We start from the raw sequence: 19,749 nt of genomic DNA, 5'->3' as shown, positions 1-19,749 counted from the left end.
ATGTAATAATCTCAATTAATGCAAAAAAGTACCCATTCATGATACTCTCAGGAAACGAGGGAGGAAAAGAAATTTCTTCAACCCGATACAAGACATCTATGAAAGCTCTGAAAAACCTATAGTTACCATTAGACTTGATGTTTCTTTAAAGGCTTTTCCCCTCACACTGGAAGCAGAGCCAGGGTATATAAACTATTATTTCTATTCAATATTGTTCTGGAGGTCCTAGCCAGTACATTCAGACATGAAATAAAAATAAACAGCATGCATATTAAAACAGGAGAAATAAAACTATATTTATGTCAGGATACAAATGGAACATACAAAAATTGTCTTCTTCATATACTAGCAATAAGCAATTGGAAGATAAACTATTTTAAAGTACCTTCCAATAATATGGAAGACAACATACTAGTAAAACACTTAGAAATGAATTTAATGAAGAGGGTGCAAGACCTCCTTACTGAAAACTATTAAAAAAATGTAGAGAAAACAAAGAGGAACCTAAATAAATGGAGAGATACACTGCATTCATGAACTAAAAGGTGCAATTTTAAGATCTCAAGTCTTTCCAAATTTATCTATAAACTTAGCACAATTCAAATAAAGCCTTAGCACTGTGTTCTTGTTGTTGTTAATCCTCGCCCAAGAATATTTTCCCACTTATTTTTAGAGAGAGTGGAAGAGAGAGGCAAAGAGAGAGAGAGAAACATCAATGTAAAGAAACACATTGATTGGTTGCCTCCTGCATGCGCCCTGACCAGGGCCCAGGCTGGGGGGGAGCCTGCAACCAAGGTACGTGCCCTTGACTGGAATCAAACCTGGGATTCTTTGCTCTGCAGGCCGACGCTCTATCCACTGAGCCAAACCGGCTAGGGCTTAATACTATTTTTATGTAGAATTAGAAATGTAAAGGTTTTAAACAAGCCAAAACAACTTTAAAAAAGAACAAATTTGGAAAATTGACAAGTTGGACTTCATCAAAATTCAAAACTGTTTGTATGGTCAGTTTCCTCTCACCCTAATATGCCCAATGTGACTGCCATTCCTCACATTCGCAGGCAGTCCCTTTCTCAGTCGCTTCAGTAAAGGCTGGTTTTGTGACTCACTTGAACCAAGATGATGTGGTAGAAGTGATGTGTTTCAAAGTTCCAGAGCCTCGGTCTCAAGTCTGGCAGTTTCTGCCTTTGCTCTCTTCAACGTTCCCTTGAGGCTACCATGTGAAGAAGTCAGTCTTTCTTACTGGAGGATGGGTAGCCATGCGGAGGAGAACCAAAGGTCCCCAGGCAACAGCTGTGTCAACCTCCACTCAAGACATCTTGAGCCTCCCACCACGATGGCCCTCCAGATGAATCAAGCCTCATGAATGATCCTAGACTAAAGCAGCAGAGGAGATGCTCAGACATGCACTTGTGAGAAATAACAAATCATTATTGCTCTAAGCCACGGAGTTTGGGGGGTGTTTTGTGACCCAGCAAAGGCTAAATGAAAGAGAAATGGTTGCCTGGAGGTAGAGGGCTGTGTAACAAAGAAAGAAGTTCTCTCACTTCTTCAGTTCATTCTTCCCTGACCCCTTTATGATTCTTCTTTCTCGTGCTCACTAAAATGTGTGTCATCAACTCGGGACGAGCTGGCAGATGGAGGCAAGAAGGATGTAGAAAGAAACAGGTAGTGAAGACAGAGGGATCACAGGGAAGTTCCCCTGGGGGATGGGGAAAGACCCCAATGTGATGGTAGAAAGATTGGGAAAATTGTTATCTATTTGGAAGTTAGAAATATGTTTAATTAACTTGTGGGTGTGGGTAAGGAGATTTCCAGGCAGAATGCTGTAAGTATCAATGCCATTTTTTACTTATACTATATGATAAGGTAGATTAAGAGCTACATTTCAAGGAGAAATTAAGACATGTTAGGCTCAGTAATGGAAAATAAAACTAACTTGGAAATAAAACTAACTTGGAAAATAAAACTTTCTTATTCCCATACTCTCTCCCAGGAAATCGCCTGAGGGTAAAGATCAAATAATGGATGTAGCTATAAGATAGTTTTTAAAGAGTTCAGAACAATTTAAAACAGTGCCTACCGTGGGGTGGGGGCAGGCTATAAGGGGTCAATGGGAGAAAAAAAGGGGACATATGTAAGACTTTCAACAATAAAGATTAAAAATAAATAAATAAAGCAGTGTGTAGAAAACCCTCTCATTTTGACAAAGGACTTCTAAGCATCTTAAGGGCCTTGTCCCCACACATGGCCCGAAAGGGAGAAGCCTCTTTTAAAAAGAATTACAAATGCAGCTTTGGGCACGTTTAATGAACCCTAAATGCATAAGAAACTATAATTTTAAAAAGAGTTGTGTTAGTAAAAACACCACCAGCTTTCCAGACACGTGGTTCTTCTACTTCACCGCAGTCACCATTGTGTCCCTTCTAGAGTGGCTTCTGCACCTTCTAGTCTATAGAATCTGCCCCCCACCGCCTTTCTCTATAGCCACAAGCATTTATTTGAAAACAAACTATAGTGTACATACATGTAGGATCTACAAACAGGTAAAATACGACCTTCGGGCTATACTCAGCATTGTGGTCTGACAAATGCTGCAGACCTCTGTCTGAGCAGAGAAGAGGTTAAAGCACTGAGTGTAATTTGCGTTCTGATCAACACTGACACGAGTTCTCCTGAGGTAGCAGCTTCATCACTATTAACCTGTTCCCACCAGTTAGCAAAAACGTACATACGTGTGCAAAGCACAGAGCACAGCACCTTTGTGAAATGTTATACAAAGAAGCAAAGTTCGGAGAATCAGCCTGTGAACACAGGGGCTGAAATGACTCAGAGGAAGATTTGCTCTGACCTGTCACCCAATGCAGGTTAAAAAAAAAACCCCAAAAAACACCTCACAGCGGTTCAGGCTGCTGTGGGAATCCTGGAGGAGGTTTTCCCCGAGGGCGCTCCTTCTGCATCTGTGCGGTGTGGACCGAGCATGCACGGCAATTAAGCACCTCATGCCAGTCTTCGAGTTTGTTGTCAGAAAGATCTAGCTCTGACACATGAGCACAGAAGGCGGCGATGTCTTCTTCATCTCCTGTACAGGTGGTCCACAGCCAGCCAGCACCTGTATCCGTGGGAGGAGGAGGTCTTCCACGCAGAGCCCTGAGGTGAAGCCGGGACGTGGACTCCCATTCCAAGACCACTGCGGTAAGGGAAGTTTTCAGGACTATGTTTCTCACATGGTATTTGCATAAAACTCCTTCCGCGAGGTTGATCCATTTGCCTTTTGTAATATTTCCTCAGCCAGGAAGGCAGGGAGCTGCTGTGCCTCTCCTGCCCGCTCCCAGCTGCTGTCCTGGTGTCCTCTAGGCCTCCACCTCACCTCGTCCCAGCTGGGCAGCAGGAGCCCCACGTCCTCTAGAACCTGCTCTCTTAGTGGACAACAAGCAATGCCCTCCTACTTGCATAGCAAATGGACTTATTCTTTTCCTTATTCTCCTTGAACTTTCTGGAATATTTCACACTATTGCTTGCTTCCATTTTCTTGACACTTTTCTTTCCGTCTGATACCACACAAACCTAGTTCTCCTGCTTCTTCAGTTAATTCTTCTCTGACCCCTTTATGATTCTTCTTTCCCGTGCTCACTAAATAAAGTTAGTTCTTGGCCATCTACTCTTCCTTCTGTGTATTTATATCCAGGGAAACCTCGTGTTAATCCTATGACTTCGACTATCATTTCTACTTGGAAATTTAAATCTACATCTTCACACCAGGCCCTAATTTCAGAACTCTAGTTCTGCCATTTCAACTGGTTTTAGATCAATACTCGTGTTTTTGAAACCCACCTCCTTTAAAGCAAAGTCTGAACTTGATTTATCCCTGTATCCCCACAGCCTACCTAGCACAGTGCCAGGCATGGTATCTAACATATAAGCAGGCATGGAATTTAGTGATTTACCGGATGTGAGGAGTGATTGGGTGGTAAGTACAGGATGACCCCAATTTATTATTTGGGCAACTGCAGAGATGAGATAGGGAATAGAGAAAGAAGAGAATGTGAAAGAGGAGGAGGAAAAAAAGAGAAAGAACTGCATGTAATCTTGAGCATGTTGAGTTTGAGGTCCCAACTGTATACTGACAGCAGAGCAAACTTCCTACAACACAGCATGATCATGAAATGACTTCCTTGTTCGAAAGCTTTCTGTGGCTCCTCACTGCCAACCACTTCCATATCAAACATCTGTCCTGGAATTTAAGACCCTCCACAATCTGGCCACTACTTCGCTTTCCAAAATGATCTCAAATCTTTTCCTTGTACCAAACATCTGCTTTTTATCTCCTGGGCATGCATCAGACGTTCCACCTACGGAGCCACTCCTTCCATCTGGAATGCACTCCTTCTCCTAAATCCTATCCATGCTTTAAAACTCAACTCAAATAACATTTTATATAATTAGAATTGTTTCTCCAATTACCCCAGACAGAAAGACTTCTACCTCTAAGGACATATCAATCTTGTTATATGTACTGATCATATAACATTCCTTCATACTCATGATGTAGTTATTCACATATATGTTTTATTACACCTATGAGACTTAAAGCTTTAAGAGGGTAGAGATTGTGTTTCATTTATGTTTTCAATCTTTCCAAGCACCTAGCCCAATGTCATGCTTAAAAAATGAAATAACCAGTTGTTTACCAGCAGAATGAGTTTATTCTGGAATGGCAGAGAATTGCAATTTGGGACAAGCAATCTACGACAAAACCATAGGCAAATCTGGAGAGCAAAGGAGAGAGGTTTTCTTTTATAGAGGAAATGGGGGAGTTGGGAGGGTGGTTTTGAATGCAAGTCCATTGGAGGAGAGTGAGAGTTGGGGTTGTCCTGGCTGTTTATCTGCTGGCTGTTGTTCGGCAAGGAGAAAAATCTTTCTCCTGCTGGGGTGGTAAAGCAAGCTGCTATGTGTTGAGGTCTTTTGAAAGGCGATCAGTGGTAGTATGTGAGAGCGCCCCCTTCAGGGCTTCCCACTCCATTTAAAATAAGGGTTTCTTTCTTTTCAGACCACCATGTGACATGATAAATGCTTAATAAATAATAAAATAAAAGAATAGAATAGAGATGAATGAGTAATTAAAGGCAAGAAGGAGTGAATGGGTAAAATACTTGAGAGTAACTGTTTTCCAGTTGCTTTTACATACATAACCTTTAGCAAGTTCTTAAAAACTATAATGAATATGTCAACACTGAAGGAAGCTTGTATTCAAGAGAAAATGAGGCCAAGAAATATTGAATGACTATCAAAGCTCAAGCTAATTGATCCATGGCTTGGAATTTGTGGCTATTGGTCCCAGGTAGAACTCCTATACCATTTAGTAGAACAGACAGTAAAAATAAAAGCCAAGTAAAATGTTTATACTTCTCCAGACTCACTATATATAAATTATTAATGTCAAATATTAATTGAGCATAATGGCTTGGGTCAATTTCTGGGTTCTCTTATTTTTCTTTTCCCTGATACTACATTTTCTAAGAATATATTTAAATGTGAATACATTGGTAGAAGCAGAAAATACATTTATATCTCCATTGCTCTAATGCAGTTTATAAAACTAACATTTATTATATACTTCTGATTATGAAATATATATGTATTAATTGTAGAAAATTTGTAAAGTGTAGAGAGGAACAAAGGTAAAATTAAAGTTACTTCTAAGCTCCCTTCTGAACTATACATCTTATAATATATTGGTATATATTCTTTTAGGGGTTTTTTTTTGTGTGTGTGTGATTTTTCTTTACTAAGTTTGGGACAATCCCATCTTCTAACTTGTTTTCTTTTTTTTTTTAAATTTATTATCTAAATTTTACATATGTCTCCTTTCCCCCCGATTGACCCTCTTCCCCAGCCATTTGCACCCCGGGCAAGAACCCACCTCCCCAGTGTCTGTGTCCATTGGTTATGCTTATATGCATGCATACAAGTCCTTTGGTTGCTCTCTAACACCTCCTCCCCCCAAACCCCCCCCCCCCCCGCCATTTGTCTCTGGATCTATTTTTGTTCATCAAATTATGTTGATCATTATATCCCACATATGAGTGAGATCATGTGATATTTATCTTTCTCCGACTGGCTTATTTGGCTTAGCATAATGCTCTCCAGTTCCATCAATGCTGTTGCAAATGGTAAAAGTTCCTTCTTTTTTATAGCGGTGTAGTATTCCATTGTGCATATGTACCACAGTTTTTAATCCACTCATCTGCTGATGGGCACTTAGGCTGTTTCCAACTCTTAGCTATTGTAAGTTGTGCTGTTATGAACTTAGGGGTGCATATATCCTTGCTGATTGGTGTTTCTGGTTTCTTGGGATATAGTCCTAGAAGTGGGATTAGTGCATCAAATGGGAGTTCCATTATTAACTTTTTGAGGAAACTCCATACTGTCTTCCACAGTGGCTGCCCAGTCTGCATTCCCACCAGCAGTGCACGAGGGTTCCTTTTTCTCCACATTCTTGCCAGCACTTGTTGTTTGTTGATTTGTTGATGATAGCCATTCTGACAGGTGTGAGATGGTACCTCATTGTTGTTTTGATTTACATCTCTTGGATGATTAGTGACTTTGAGCATGTTTTCATATGTCTCTTGGCCTTCTGTATGTCCTTTTTCTAAAAGTGTCTATTTAGGTCCTTTGCCCATTTTTTGATTGGATTGTTTATCTTCCTTTTGTTAAGTTGTATGAGTTCTCTATAAATTTTGGAGATTAAACCCTTATCTGAAATAGCATTGGCAAATATGTTCTCCCATGCAGGGGGCTTTCTTGTTGTTTTCTTGATGGTTTCTTTTGCTGTGCAGAAGCTTTTTATTTTGATGTAGTCCCATTTGCTTATTTTCTCCTTAGTCTCCATTGCCCTAGGAGCTGTGTTGATAAAGATATTGCTATGACATATGTCTGATATTTTGCTGCCTATGAAGTCTTGTAGAATTTTTATGGTTTCCCGTCTTACATTTAAGTCCTTTAGCCATTTTGAGTTTGTTTTTGTGTATGATATAAGTTGGTGATCTTTCATTTTTTTGCATGTATCTGACCAAATTTCCCAGCACCGTTTATTGAAGAGACTGTCTTGACTCCAATGTACGCTCTTGCCTCCTTTGTCAAATATTAATTGAGCATAATGGCTTGGGTCAATTTCTGGGTTCTCTTATTTTTCTTTTCTTAATATGTTCAGAATATTTTCTATATAATTTTAAGCATCTTAATAGATTCTTAATTTTTATGGTTGATGCATATTCCATCATATCTACATATCATGTAGTCAGTCTGCTATTGTTGGATATTTATCTTGTTTTAAACATTTCATAATTATACATAACTCTGCTTCGCTGCTGCTGGGGTGTCCAGGCTGGCAGGGGAGGCCAGTTAGGGGCAATCAGGCCAGCAGGGGAGGGCAGTTAGGGGCGACCAGGCTGGCAAGGAAGGGAAGTTAGGGGTGACTGGGCCAGCAGAGGAGGGAAGTTGGGGGCGACCAGGCCTGTAAGGGAGGGCAGTTGAGGGTGACCAGGCCTGCTGGGGAGGGCATTAGGGGCAATCAGGCAGGCAGGGGAGCAGTTAGGCATAGATTAGTTTGGCAGCGGAGTGGTTAGGGGGTGATCAGGCTGGCAGGCAGAAGCGGTTAGGGGCAATCAGGCAGGCAGGCAGGCAAGCAGTTGGGAGCCAGCAGTCCTGGATTGTGAGAGGGATGTCGGACTGCCCATTTAGGCCCGATCCCACCGGTGGCAGTCGGATGTCCCTCGAGGGATCCCAGATTGGAGAGGGTGCAGGCTGGGCTGAAGGACACACCCCCTGTGCATGAATTATGTCCACCGGGCCTCTAGTTATCAATAAATCAACAAACAACAAGTGTTGGTGAGGATGTGGAGAAAAGGGAACTCTTGTGCACTGCTGGTGGGAATGCAGATTGGTGCAGCCACTGTGGAAAATAGTATGGAGTAGAATAGAAAATGGAACTGCCTTTTGACTCATCAATTCCACTCCTAGGACTATATAAAAAAAAAATATACAAACACTAATTCAAAAGAACATATGCACCCCTATGTTCACTGCAGCTTTATTTACAATAGCCAGGATTTGGAAGCTGCCTAAGTGCTCATCAATAGATAAGTGGATAAAAAAGTGGTACATTTACTCAATGGAATACTACTCAGCTGTGTAAAAAAAAAAAAAAGGAATTTTACCCTTTTTTTTACCCTTTGCCACAGCATAAATGGACCTGGAGAGCATTATATTAAGTGAAATAAGCCAGTCAGAGAAAGACAAGTATCATCTGATTTCACTTATGTAAAATCTGATAAACAAAATGAACTAACAAGCAAAATAGAGACAGACTCATAGATATAGAGCAGGCTGGCAGCTGTCATGGGTGGGGTTTTGAGTGGGAGGGGAGTTGAGGGATTGAGCAAAATGAAGACAAACCCATTGCAAGGGACAACAGTGTAGTGATTTCCTGAGGGAGAGATGGGTTGGGGGAGGTGGAGGCAGTTGCGGTGTGGGGGGAGGGGGATTTATACTCTCATCAACCCCATGTGAAATTTTCTATTTTTCCATACTCTCTTATAAGTAAAAAGTTATACTTCCTTGTTGAATTTATCTGAGTTCTTGTTTATTAAATTTTCTTCTATCTTGTATGAATTCTGCCTTTACTTGCATACAGATTAATAATGTACTGCTCTTATTCTTTTATTCCATTTTTAGTATTTTAAACTTTACATCAATCCATAGTTTATATTAGTGATATTGTCAAATGGATTATGACTTTATTTTCTCCTCAAATAATTAAGTAACCCTCCTAGTACAATAATTCCTTTCTTTAAACAATTTGAAGTACTACCATTATCATATAATTTACATATATGATTATCTGTTCTAGACTTTCTATTTTGTTTAATTTATCTGTTTATCTATTGAGAGGACATTTTTTACTATTGTAGAATTATAAATGTGTATAAATATTTACTAATGTAATTCCACCCTTATTTTTCTTTTTATAAGAAGGTTTATTGCCTCTTATCATCTATTTCCTTTTTCAGATAAACTTTTTAAATGATTTACTAAAGTTCCCAAAAACATTCCCCTTAGGATTTAATTAGAACACCATTAAAATTCATAGATTAAATAATGGAAAACTGACAATTTGAAAAATCCCATTTTCCCATTCAGAAACATGATTTTATTTCAACTATTTTTTAGTCAGTTAAGTTTTCTTATGCATTTTGCAATTTTCTTAATATACTTATGTCTAGGAATCTCGTTTTGTTGCTATTACTATCATGAATGGAATCAGAATTCATTATATTTTCAAGCAATTTTCTTAGTATACTTATTTTGTTGCTGTTATTATCATGAACAGAATCTTAATTCATTATAGTTTCAAACAGAATATTGCTGACATTGTATATTTATTTTGCAAATGGCCAATTTAATGAACTCTCCCATAAGACATAAGGAGCTTACTTCTCTTGCACTTTAAGTGTATCACCTACAACCGTTTGTTTATTGGTTTTGCCATCTTTTTCTTTTTCATTTGTAGTTCTATATTTTATTCCTGATCCTGAAGGGAATATAATCCTAAGATTCTCCATTGAGTTTGATGTTTGCTTTAGGGTTTGGGAATAAAATCTTTATCAAGTTAAGGAAGTTTCCTTTTATTCTCAGTTCTCTAAATAACATTTTAAAAAATCATAACTTTTAATTTAATTTTATAAAGTACTTTCTCTGCATCTATTTTTAATGTGGTAAATTACAAGGATAGATTTTTCTAATGTTAAATAATCCTTACTTCTTAGGATAAACTCTGGTATTGGGATGCATACTCTTGCATTTAATTAGCTAATATTTTCTCTAGAATTTCTGCATTTGTGCTCATATATAGACTTGTTTATATAATTTTTTCTGTCTTTCTTTTACTATCTCCCTCTTCATTTTGTTGGCATTATCTAGAATTTTAATTTTGGACTGTAACGAATGTATGGTAAATCTATTTCAGTAAATTTTCATTTATGTTATTTTATCCTCTTGAATTTATTTATTTTCTTCTGAAATACTTTTTCTAAGAGTGTTTACAGAAATATATTTGTAGCAAACCCTTTTTCGCGCATAAAAATATCTTTATTACATGCTTAAATTTAAATGATGGTTTCTGTAGATATAAACTTCTAGGCTTAAAAATAATTCCTTTTATCATTTTGAAAATATTTCTCCATTGCCATCTGCCTCCTGTTAAGAAGTATCACATGATCTCACTCATTTGTGGAATATAATGAGCAACATAAATTGATAAACAAAAATAGATCCAGAGACATAGAAGCATCAGAGGGAAGGCAGGGGAGGGGGTGAAAGATCAACCAAAGAACTTGTTTGCATATAAGCATAACCAATGGACACAGACAATAGGGGTGAAGGCCTGGGCTGGAGGGCTGGGGCGGGCTAGAAGAGGTCAATGCGGGGGGGGGGGGGGGGGGGGGAAGGGGACATATGTAATACTTTCAATAATAAAGAATTAAAAAAAAAAGTCTGCTGTCAAACTGAGTCTTGTTCTTCTGTAGGTAATCTGCTTCTTTGTTCTGGAAGCTTTTGGGAATCTCTCTATGGTTTTGATGCTTTTCAATTTTATAATTTAAGATGTGGGTCCTTAGTATGAGGTGTTTTTATATTTAGTCCACACTTCTTTCTAATGTTAAGGTTATATTTTTTTGAAATATGGAACACTCACAGTCATTTATTTTCTCTCAACTTCTTTTTCTCTTCTTCGGGCATTTCTAAACACATTTTATATGATTTTGTTTTCTTAATAATTCTTAATGTTTTCTGGGAGAATTCTTTAATATGATCTTCTTAAAATGATACCATGTTGCCATTCAAGCTTTTTCCATTATATTTTTTATACCTAATATGTCCAGATAATTTTTCTTCATGACTTCTTTTTCCTTAAGTTTTGAACATGTCCCTCTTTTATGTTTCTCTTTTATTTTTGAAATTTATAAAAAGGTTATTATATATAGTGATTATGTAGAAGTTATTATATATAGTTCTCTGGGACTTATTTTTCACACAATAGTTTGAGATTCATCCAGGTCATTGCATATAGCTGTAGTTCTTTCATATTCTCTGTTATGAAATACTTGATCGTATGCATTTACACAATTTAACTTTTCCCTGTTGATGGACATCTAGAGTGTTTCCAATTTTTGATATGATGAATAGTGTTGCTGTGATATTTTTGTACATACCTTTTGAGACATGTGTGCTAAAGTTTTTCTTGGCTATATATCTAGAAATGGAATTGCTGAGTTGTGGAGTATAAGAATATTCAATTTTATATAACAATGTTAAATTGATTTTTAAAATAACTATCAATTTACACTCTGAATAATTATACCTGGGGACACCATTAACATGTACTCTTCTCAAAACTCAATATAATAAAAATAATTTAATCTTTGTAAATCAAAGCAGCAAAAAAAATGGCATCTCATTTTGTTGTGATTTGAATTTCCTTTATTACTAGTGGGGCTGGGCATTTCTTCACTTTCATATTGGTCATATAATTTCCTTTTCTGTTGAATTTAAAATACCCCCTCCCCCTCAATTAGTTGTTTGTTACTTATTGACTTGTAGAAAATTTAAAATATATTCTGAATTAAACTATTTTGTTAGTTATATGAGTATATTCTACCAGTTTGGAGTTTGATGTTTCACTTTTTAAAGCATTATTTTGAATAGGAGTTTTAACAATCTTAATGTAGTTGACTCTATTAAACTTTTCTTTAAAGTTGGTGCTTTTATGGTATTTTTTCGGAAATTCTACCTTACCACAAGGTCAGAAAGACATTTACCTATATTTTTTTTCTAAGCTTTAAAAGTTCACATTTAACATATTCTTAGAATATTTTTATTTTGGGGGACCTCCCCAGTTTCACTGATTTTCTTTTCTTTATTATTGGTGGATACTTACAAATCCAGGGACTGATATCTTTCTTCATTGCTGGAACATTCTCAACAATTTAAAAAATATATTTTCTCTATCTTTACTTTAATTTTCTCTGTACAGAACTCATATTTAATGGAATTAAAGTATTCTCAATATTTTATCAATCTTTCAACAGCTCTTTCTTAAAGTGTCTCTATTTCTCTATGTGTATTTTAGAGAAAACATTTTAGTACTTCCTTCAAGTTCAATAATTCTCTTTTTAATTATGTCCAGTCAAGAGATTATCCTGTTACTACATTTATTAGGCCAACAACTATATTTTTAACTTAATAATTTTAATTTAAAAATATCCACTTGTTCTCTTTATATTTGATAATTTTACTCTTATTTATTGATATTATTTTTTCATTTATCTCTTTGAACAACCTCAACATACTTATTTTGGTATCTATTTCAGATTGTATTGCTATTTTATTTCTATCTGTAGTCAATTTATAGTCTAACTAGTGCCCCAGTGCATGGATTCGTGCACATTAAAAGGAAATTAATTAGAAGGTGGCTGGATGGGTAGGACTGAGTGAGACAGGCTGGACATGCCCTGGAGCCAACCTCCTGTGGTCCCTCCCCAGCTGCCACACCTGGGGCAGCACCACGGCTCAAAGAGCATCTTCGGAGTCAGCGGGGTCCCTCCAGCAAGTGGGATCCCTTGGCCTAGCCGGTGGGGATTGGGCCAAAACCAGCTCTCTGACATTCCCTGAGGGTTTCTGGATTATGAGAGGGTGGTTCTTGGATGACACAACCCAGAATCGGGCTCCCTCCTCTTTGGTTCCAGGATGCATCACCTGAGAACCGCCACTGCCAAGTCACCACAGCTCAGCAGCTCCTATGTTGAGCATCTGCCCCCTGGTGGTCATTGTGTGTCATAGCTACCAGTCAGATGGTTGGACACAGTATATTAGCCTTTTATAAATATGCTAGAGGCCCAGTGCACGAATTGCTGCATGGGTGGGGTCCGGCTGGACTGGACCCAATTGGAGGATCGGGGCCAGGCCTGTCAGGAAGAGGAGATGGCAGGAGGTTGGCTGGCCAGCTCGCCCCCAAATGGGGTCGGGGGGGGGGGGACTGTGGGAGGTTGGCCAGCCCACTCAACCCCTGATGGGTGGGGTGGGGCTGATTGGGGGTGGAGTTGGCTGGGGGGAGGGGCCATGGGCCAATCAGGATGGTGAGGACTGATCGGGGTTGGGGTTGGCTGTAGGGAGGGGCTATAGGTGGCGGGTCGGCCAGCCACACCCCCAAATGGAGTAGTGGGGCCAATCAGGGGCCAGCAGTCTGGGGGAGGGGCCATGGGCGGTTGGCCAGCTGGCCCTGCCCCTGATCAGAGTGGGGGGGCTGATTGGGGGTGGAGCTGGCTGGGGGGAGGGGCTGCAGGAGGTAGGCCGGCTGGCCCCACCCCTCTATCCAGCAGGTTTACTGGCTGCAGTGGGCATCATAGTGACTGGTTGTTCCGGTTGTTACGGTGTTCTGGTTGTTGGCTTTTTATATATATAGATATAGCTTGTTGGCTTTTACACCTATATTTTGTTTTCTTTGGAATTTATACTTTAGGCTTATTTCAAATGAGTGGATATTTTCTCCTCTCACTCTTTTTCTTTGGGTTCACTCTCCATTAGTGATCTTGAAGTAACTATCCCTAGGACCCTGAAAAATTATGCTATCTATTGGTGGCCCAGGACTCCTGCTCTCTTAAATGTAAAAACATTGCTGGCAAGAAGAGTATAGCAATCCCAAAATCTAGAAGTTCTGCATTACCATGGAATCTATGATCTAGTTAAACTGAATCATCTGTAGTTTCTCTGCAACTTCACCTTTAAATACCTCCATTTCCTCATTAGTGGCAGTCCCCCCAAATATCTTCATCTCGTTATGATCACCAGTGCCCCACTTATGGAAGTCTGGAAAACCATGGGTGTTCCTATTCTATTACATTGAAGCATTTCCTGTTTAAGAGGGAAGATAGCTCTTTAAAATAATAAATTGACTTGGGGAAGGGAGGGAATTGAAGGTGAAGCATGGGGGATTCTTTAGGACAGTAAAATGATCCTATGTGATATTGTAATGATGAATATATAACACTCAACATTGGTTAAAACCCATAGAACTTTAAAGTACAAACAATGAACCTTAATGTATGCAAAACTTAAAAAATTACTTAGGAGGTCAGAGGACTCCTGGATGGAATGCAGGCCATAAAAAAAAGAGTCAGACTGCATTTTAGTCTAAGTAATTTTAGTCTTATAGTGTAGACTGTAAGACTAAAGCCATAAAGAACTGCACATAAGTACTGTACTGTGTTTGGTAAAGTTATTTCCCACAGGGGTTTGAGTTAACAATTCTGAAACCACTACACATGTGTTCTGGAATTGAACACTTAAGCAAATGAACAGAAAATGACGTGAGCCAGGTTCTCACTGTTGAAGTGGGAGGTTACAGATAAGCAAGGAAGAAGAAAAGACTGGAATGATCCATGTGGTACTGACTTAGAGTTGGAGACAGGAGTACAAACTCATGTTTCAGTTAATATAGATACAGATGAATACATATAGAAATATTTAAAGATATATGTATAGACATGGGTTGGCACACACATATGTATTCATCAGCAATGAGCACATTTAGCGCATACAGATCATGGTGTCTAATATCTTCTCCAACAAGAAGAACAGAGATCTTTGGAGAAATAGTTAACTGTAGGACTGAGGGAGAGAATGTATTAGATAACCATGGAGCCTGGAGCCAGAAAATAATGAAATATACATGTACACACGCACACAGGCACACGTGGGTGGGGATATGTCAAAGGAAAACAGAAGCCAACCTGATAGAACTCTCTTTGTCTAAAACTGAAACAATTTGAGCAAGAAAATAAAGGATATGGTGTTAGATTAAAACCTAAAGTATAAGATAAATGAGTCCATACTGATATAAATGGTTGAATAAACTGGTAAATGGGGAAGAAGAGACAATTCTGTGCAAAAGATTCCTAAATAATTTACATAGAAACCTGCTTCTCAAGGAGGTGAGGCACAATCCTCACTCCTGAAGTGTGGGCTGACATGGTGACTTCCTTCTATAGAGTACAGTACAGAAAGGGGGAAATAACTTTACAATGGATAACTCTGACAAAGACTGCCGTGCCAGCTGATCAGGGTCAATGTCATTAGTGATAAGTCAGGTTGATACTATGTAGCCTTGAGAAGATGTGAGAACTCCTCCCCTAAACCTATCACCCCATTCTAGCCACGATGAAAACATCAGGCACACCCAGAATAAAGAATGGTTTATAAAATAGCTAACTAGTATCTTCAAAACTGTCAAGGTCATGAACTGCAAGAGATGTCTGAGAAACTGTCTTAGTCCAGAGGACCCTAAGGAGACATGGCAACCAAATATAATGTGGTGTCTTGGATGGGATCTTGGGACAGAAAAAGAACATTAAGTAAAAAATTAGGAAAAATCTAAATAAAGTATAGGTATCTAAAAAGAGATAGTCTGATGGGAGGAGAAAAATACTTAGTCTGGTTGGCGGGGGGCAGGGAGAAGGCTTCTGAAAGGTGAATAAAGTCAGTACAAGGGTTGGTTCTGAGTTGGGAGCAAACTAAAGAATGTTTAGGCAAAGTAGTGGCATGCAGGATGACCCACAGGAAGAAAAACACAAATTACATTGAAGATAAGTAAACAAGTTTCAAAATATTATATCCATCATACTACTCTTACTCCAGACCAGCTCTTGAAGGGGCTCTGATTAATTCCACTTACAAATGAGGAAATGGAGACCATGTTCCTAGTGGCACACAGCTCACTCTGAAAATGAGAAAAACTGAGTCTGCCAATAGTTAACCTGCAGATGGGCAGGGATTCTTGGAATGTTCAGCTCTAACACCATTAGTTCTCACTAACTTACTCTCACCAGAAGTATTTCTCTGACTTGCCAGAAACCAGAGCCCTCTGAATCCAGAGGTCAAATTCCAACCTATGAACCCAAGAGGAATTATGTATCATGAAAATATGGCCTGGGAGCTGGAACCAAAATAAAAGAAGGCCTGTTATGGAAATGAGGGTTAGAGTAGTGAAAGGAAGGATGGGATTGGAGATGAGATGGGGAAGAGATGGACAAGGTGAAAACTGTAGCCTCAACTACAAAGGTGCCACCAGGAAGAATCAAGAGTCAGTCCAACATTGTTAATTCAAAGGGCTCAGCCTTCCCTTCCACCTTCTGCTCCTTTCCTCATCCTCCATCACTGCCATTTCAACAAGCTGTTAAAAACAGCAACAACAACTAAAGGAAACCCAGGAAGAACTATCCCAACCTGAATCCACCTAAAGAGTCTCAGGGGCGCCCTCCCCACCTGAGTCAGGAAACAGAGCTGTATTTACTGGAGTAGGGTAGGAAAAGGGACACCTTAGGCAGAAAGCGAGCTCCAGTGCTGGACGGAGCCTTACAGGACTGGTAACAAAGGGGGTGATATAAAAGTCCTTAAAAGGCTAAGAAAATGACCCCAAATTTTTAGAATATTTATAACAATGCCAACCCCCCCACCACACACACAAAAACAAAACAAAAAAACCTCAGAGGGGGGTGAATATTAGGCAAACTAGTTATAATGGATCATTAGATTATGAAGCTATAAGTCTGGGGATAAGTTTACTAATGAAAAGAGACAGCAAATATTATACCGTCCAATATTATTGGCCAAAAGAATGTGAGGCTGGAAAGAGGAACAGGGAGAAGCTGGTTCTCTTGGTTGCCCCTCTGTCACAGTTCCAAGGTGCCGCCATTATGTTAGGGACCCTAGGTTCAGCAAGTGTGGCATCTTTTGTGTGCCTTTGAGCGTCTCTAGTCAGACCCAAGACTAGGTCTGATCTGTCCTGGGTCCTGCCCACCTAGAGCCTGGCCTTCTCAGAGACTGACCTGTTATCTGTGTGGTCGTCTGCTAGGTGGCCAGGATTTTTTCCAGGGTGCATTGTATTGTAGGGATGCAGGCTTGCGGCTAAGTATCTCCCGATGGCTTAGCTAGGGAGACTCAGTTTTACCACACAGATGGAGTCATGCATGTTGTTCTCTTTTCAAGCAAGCTTGAATCAAAGGGAGGTGTGGTACAGATTCAGAACTTTGAAGCTGGAAGCAATTGACATTTGGATCCTGGAGGAGGAAGGGGAAGTATTTGTGGTTCGGTGTTTACATTGGCTCAGATAACAGGGCTCAAACAGTTGTGCTCTTACTTTCTCATCACCGCACCCTTCTGCATAACACTGAGCCCGCTAAGTGGGGTCCGAGGGACATTCTTCCCCAGCTGACCTTTGTCCTGACTGTTTCTAACACAAGCACCATTAGCCGTCCTGTAGCTCTGTAGCTGAGTATATTAGATGTTGGGGAGTGGGGGTAGGATGGGAGTTCACCAGGTCAGCCTGCTGCTCTGATTCCGAGTATAGCATATTGTTGATCATTTGCAAGAAGTTCTGTGTGAGAAGGTGGGTGACTCTGAATTACTGACATCGAGTGGGGCTACTAGGGGACAAATATATGATGTATGTTGAGTACTATGAATTCTTTTACAAACCAACAACAATAACACACCAGCAGATAACACTTTTGGATGAATACTGCCAACTTCAATGTACTTACTCACAGAGGCCAGCTGTGCACTGACACCGTCTTGATCCTGACACCGAATACATTTACTGTTGGAACTCATCTTTAGAAATGGTCTTGGGAGAATTGTCACATTCCTTTGCATATCATCAATGGTGAGTCTTCATTCTTGGAGGATGTATTCAATCTGAGGAAAGAACCAAAAGTCATGATGACCTCAATCTAGAATGGTACATGATTTGGCAGAGAATTATTGTTTTTGATGAAAATAATTATAAAATCATTTTTCCCCTCTCTAGCATTATCTCTCTCACTGACATCATAGAGTCTAAGAATTTTAGTTTTGGAAGGATTAGGGGAAATAATGTTAGGCCTTCCCAAACAACTTCATGCTGAATGATATTTGGACCATCTAAACTCAGTTCTGAATTTGGAGTATCAATATCATATATTCAGGGACTATTAAAAAAAGAATGGTATTTCAAGCCAATAAAATTAGTAATACTAACATTTGTGCAATGTTTTTTAACTTTTCAGAGGACCTTTGGAACTCATATTCAGTGGTTTCCAGTCCCAGAGAGGCAATATTTGATCACAGTGATTTTTAACTCCTTCAGGTATAGTTAAAGAGAGGGGCTTAAACTAATATTTGAGATGTTTTCTTGGTCTTCCAATTAGCTGAGAACTGGTAAAAAAAAAACCCTCTTGAATATATATATATATATATATATATATATATATATATTTTTTTTTTTTTTCTTCATATTTTATGTTGAAGTACTTAAGAACCTGGACTTGGGAGCTAACCTGCCTGTGTTCAAATGTCTCCATTGCTACTTAGCTCATTAGCCTCTTAAAACCTTAACTTTCATATTTGTAAAATGGGAATAAAAGTAGTACTTACCTCAGAGAATTTTTGAGTATTAAATTAATTAAAACACTCAACTCATAGTAAACATTCAACAGCTGTTAGCTGTGACTATTATTAGCATTATTTTCCAAAACACACTGTAAAATAGGAAAGTCAGCTATTTTGAATTTAAATTTTATATAATTGGCACAATAATTTTCATGGTGAGATATGGAAATGCTCAAAGAATAAAGTGCAATAGTGTGAAACTTTCTAATACTCCCTGTACACAGCTAGATTATAAAATATCTTTTTCTTTTCAGTGATCTTAGTGAACAATATACGTTCAGTTTTAGAACATCATGATTCAACTGGAATTTGTTAGCTTTGTTTTTATCTGTTACCTTTTTCCTAGTCAGGGCATTTCTGAAAACGTGGAATGTTTAGTACATATCAAATTAAGAATTATCATAAAGTTAATGTAAAAGATTAATATTACATGTGCTTTCTCCTGCAAAAGTGAAGCAAATAGTTGCAAATGCCTTTCCCAAAGAATAGTGTAGAAAACTTTGTAGGATTTTTGTTTATGCAGATAAGTGAAAATGTCTTCCTCAACTAAAACTGTTAATTTCTGGTTTACGTGGCAAAATTTTTAAGTATTTGGATATAAATGACTTCCTCCTTTCAGCCAAGGTGCTATGATACTTACATTAATGCCTTACGATCAAGGACAAGTCATATAATTTATCTGGATAATCTTTGGTCAATATTAAATTACTCTAAATTTAAATTTCCTCATCAATAAAAAGGGGTTAATAAAATACTTAACATTAGATTGGAGAAGAGGACAGTGAGTGTTATGTATAAATAATTAGCACTCATTTGCCTAGGTGTCTCCATCAGGGAGTTAACTGTTCAGAGAAATAAGAGATGATACATTGAAAGTACTTAGCACCAAGCCAGGCACATGTAAGCTCTCAATAAAGATGAGCTACTAATACTAATAGTCTTTTTATTACTACTACTATCCCTCAAGATCTCATTAAAATATGAAAATATGAGCTCACTCTCCCTCTCCAGCCCCAACAAGAGATTTATTCACTTATCACCTGATGCTATATTTTATTATATGTATGTGTAACACAAGAGCATAGAGGGATGTACATACACTTTAAGAGGGCCACTCTATGCTCCTAATGTTAGGAGTTGTGCATACTTATGAATATAACTAAAAAGGCTACCTGAGCTGAAAAAGAGGGTGTGGAGGGGTTATGATGC

The 19,749-nt window shown here is 38.7% G+C and overlaps 1 pseudogene across 1 annotated transcript in view; it reads right to left on the bottom strand.

The window, feature by feature from the left end:
* Positions 1 to 2,894: 2,894 nt before the first annotated feature.
* The window catches only part of LOC307100323 (large ribosomal subunit protein eL21-like), a 31,111-nt pseudogene continuing 14,256 nt past the window's right edge, over positions 2,895 to 19,749 (bottom strand). Inside the window, exon 2 of the transcript in view lies at positions 2,895 to 3,190. The product of the transcript in view is annotated as a large ribosomal subunit protein eL21-like (transcript). The remainder of the gene's footprint in view (positions 3,191 to 19,749) is intronic.

This window comes from Cnephaeus nilssonii (genome assembly GCF_951640355.1).
Source record: "Cnephaeus nilssonii genome assembly, chromosome: 5".
Lineage (NCBI taxonomy): Eukaryota > Metazoa > Chordata > Mammalia > Chiroptera > Vespertilionidae > Cnephaeus > Cnephaeus nilssonii.
The sequence above is the reverse complement of the archived record's forward strand: the minus strand, read 5'-3'. Positions and strand labels throughout refer to the sequence as shown.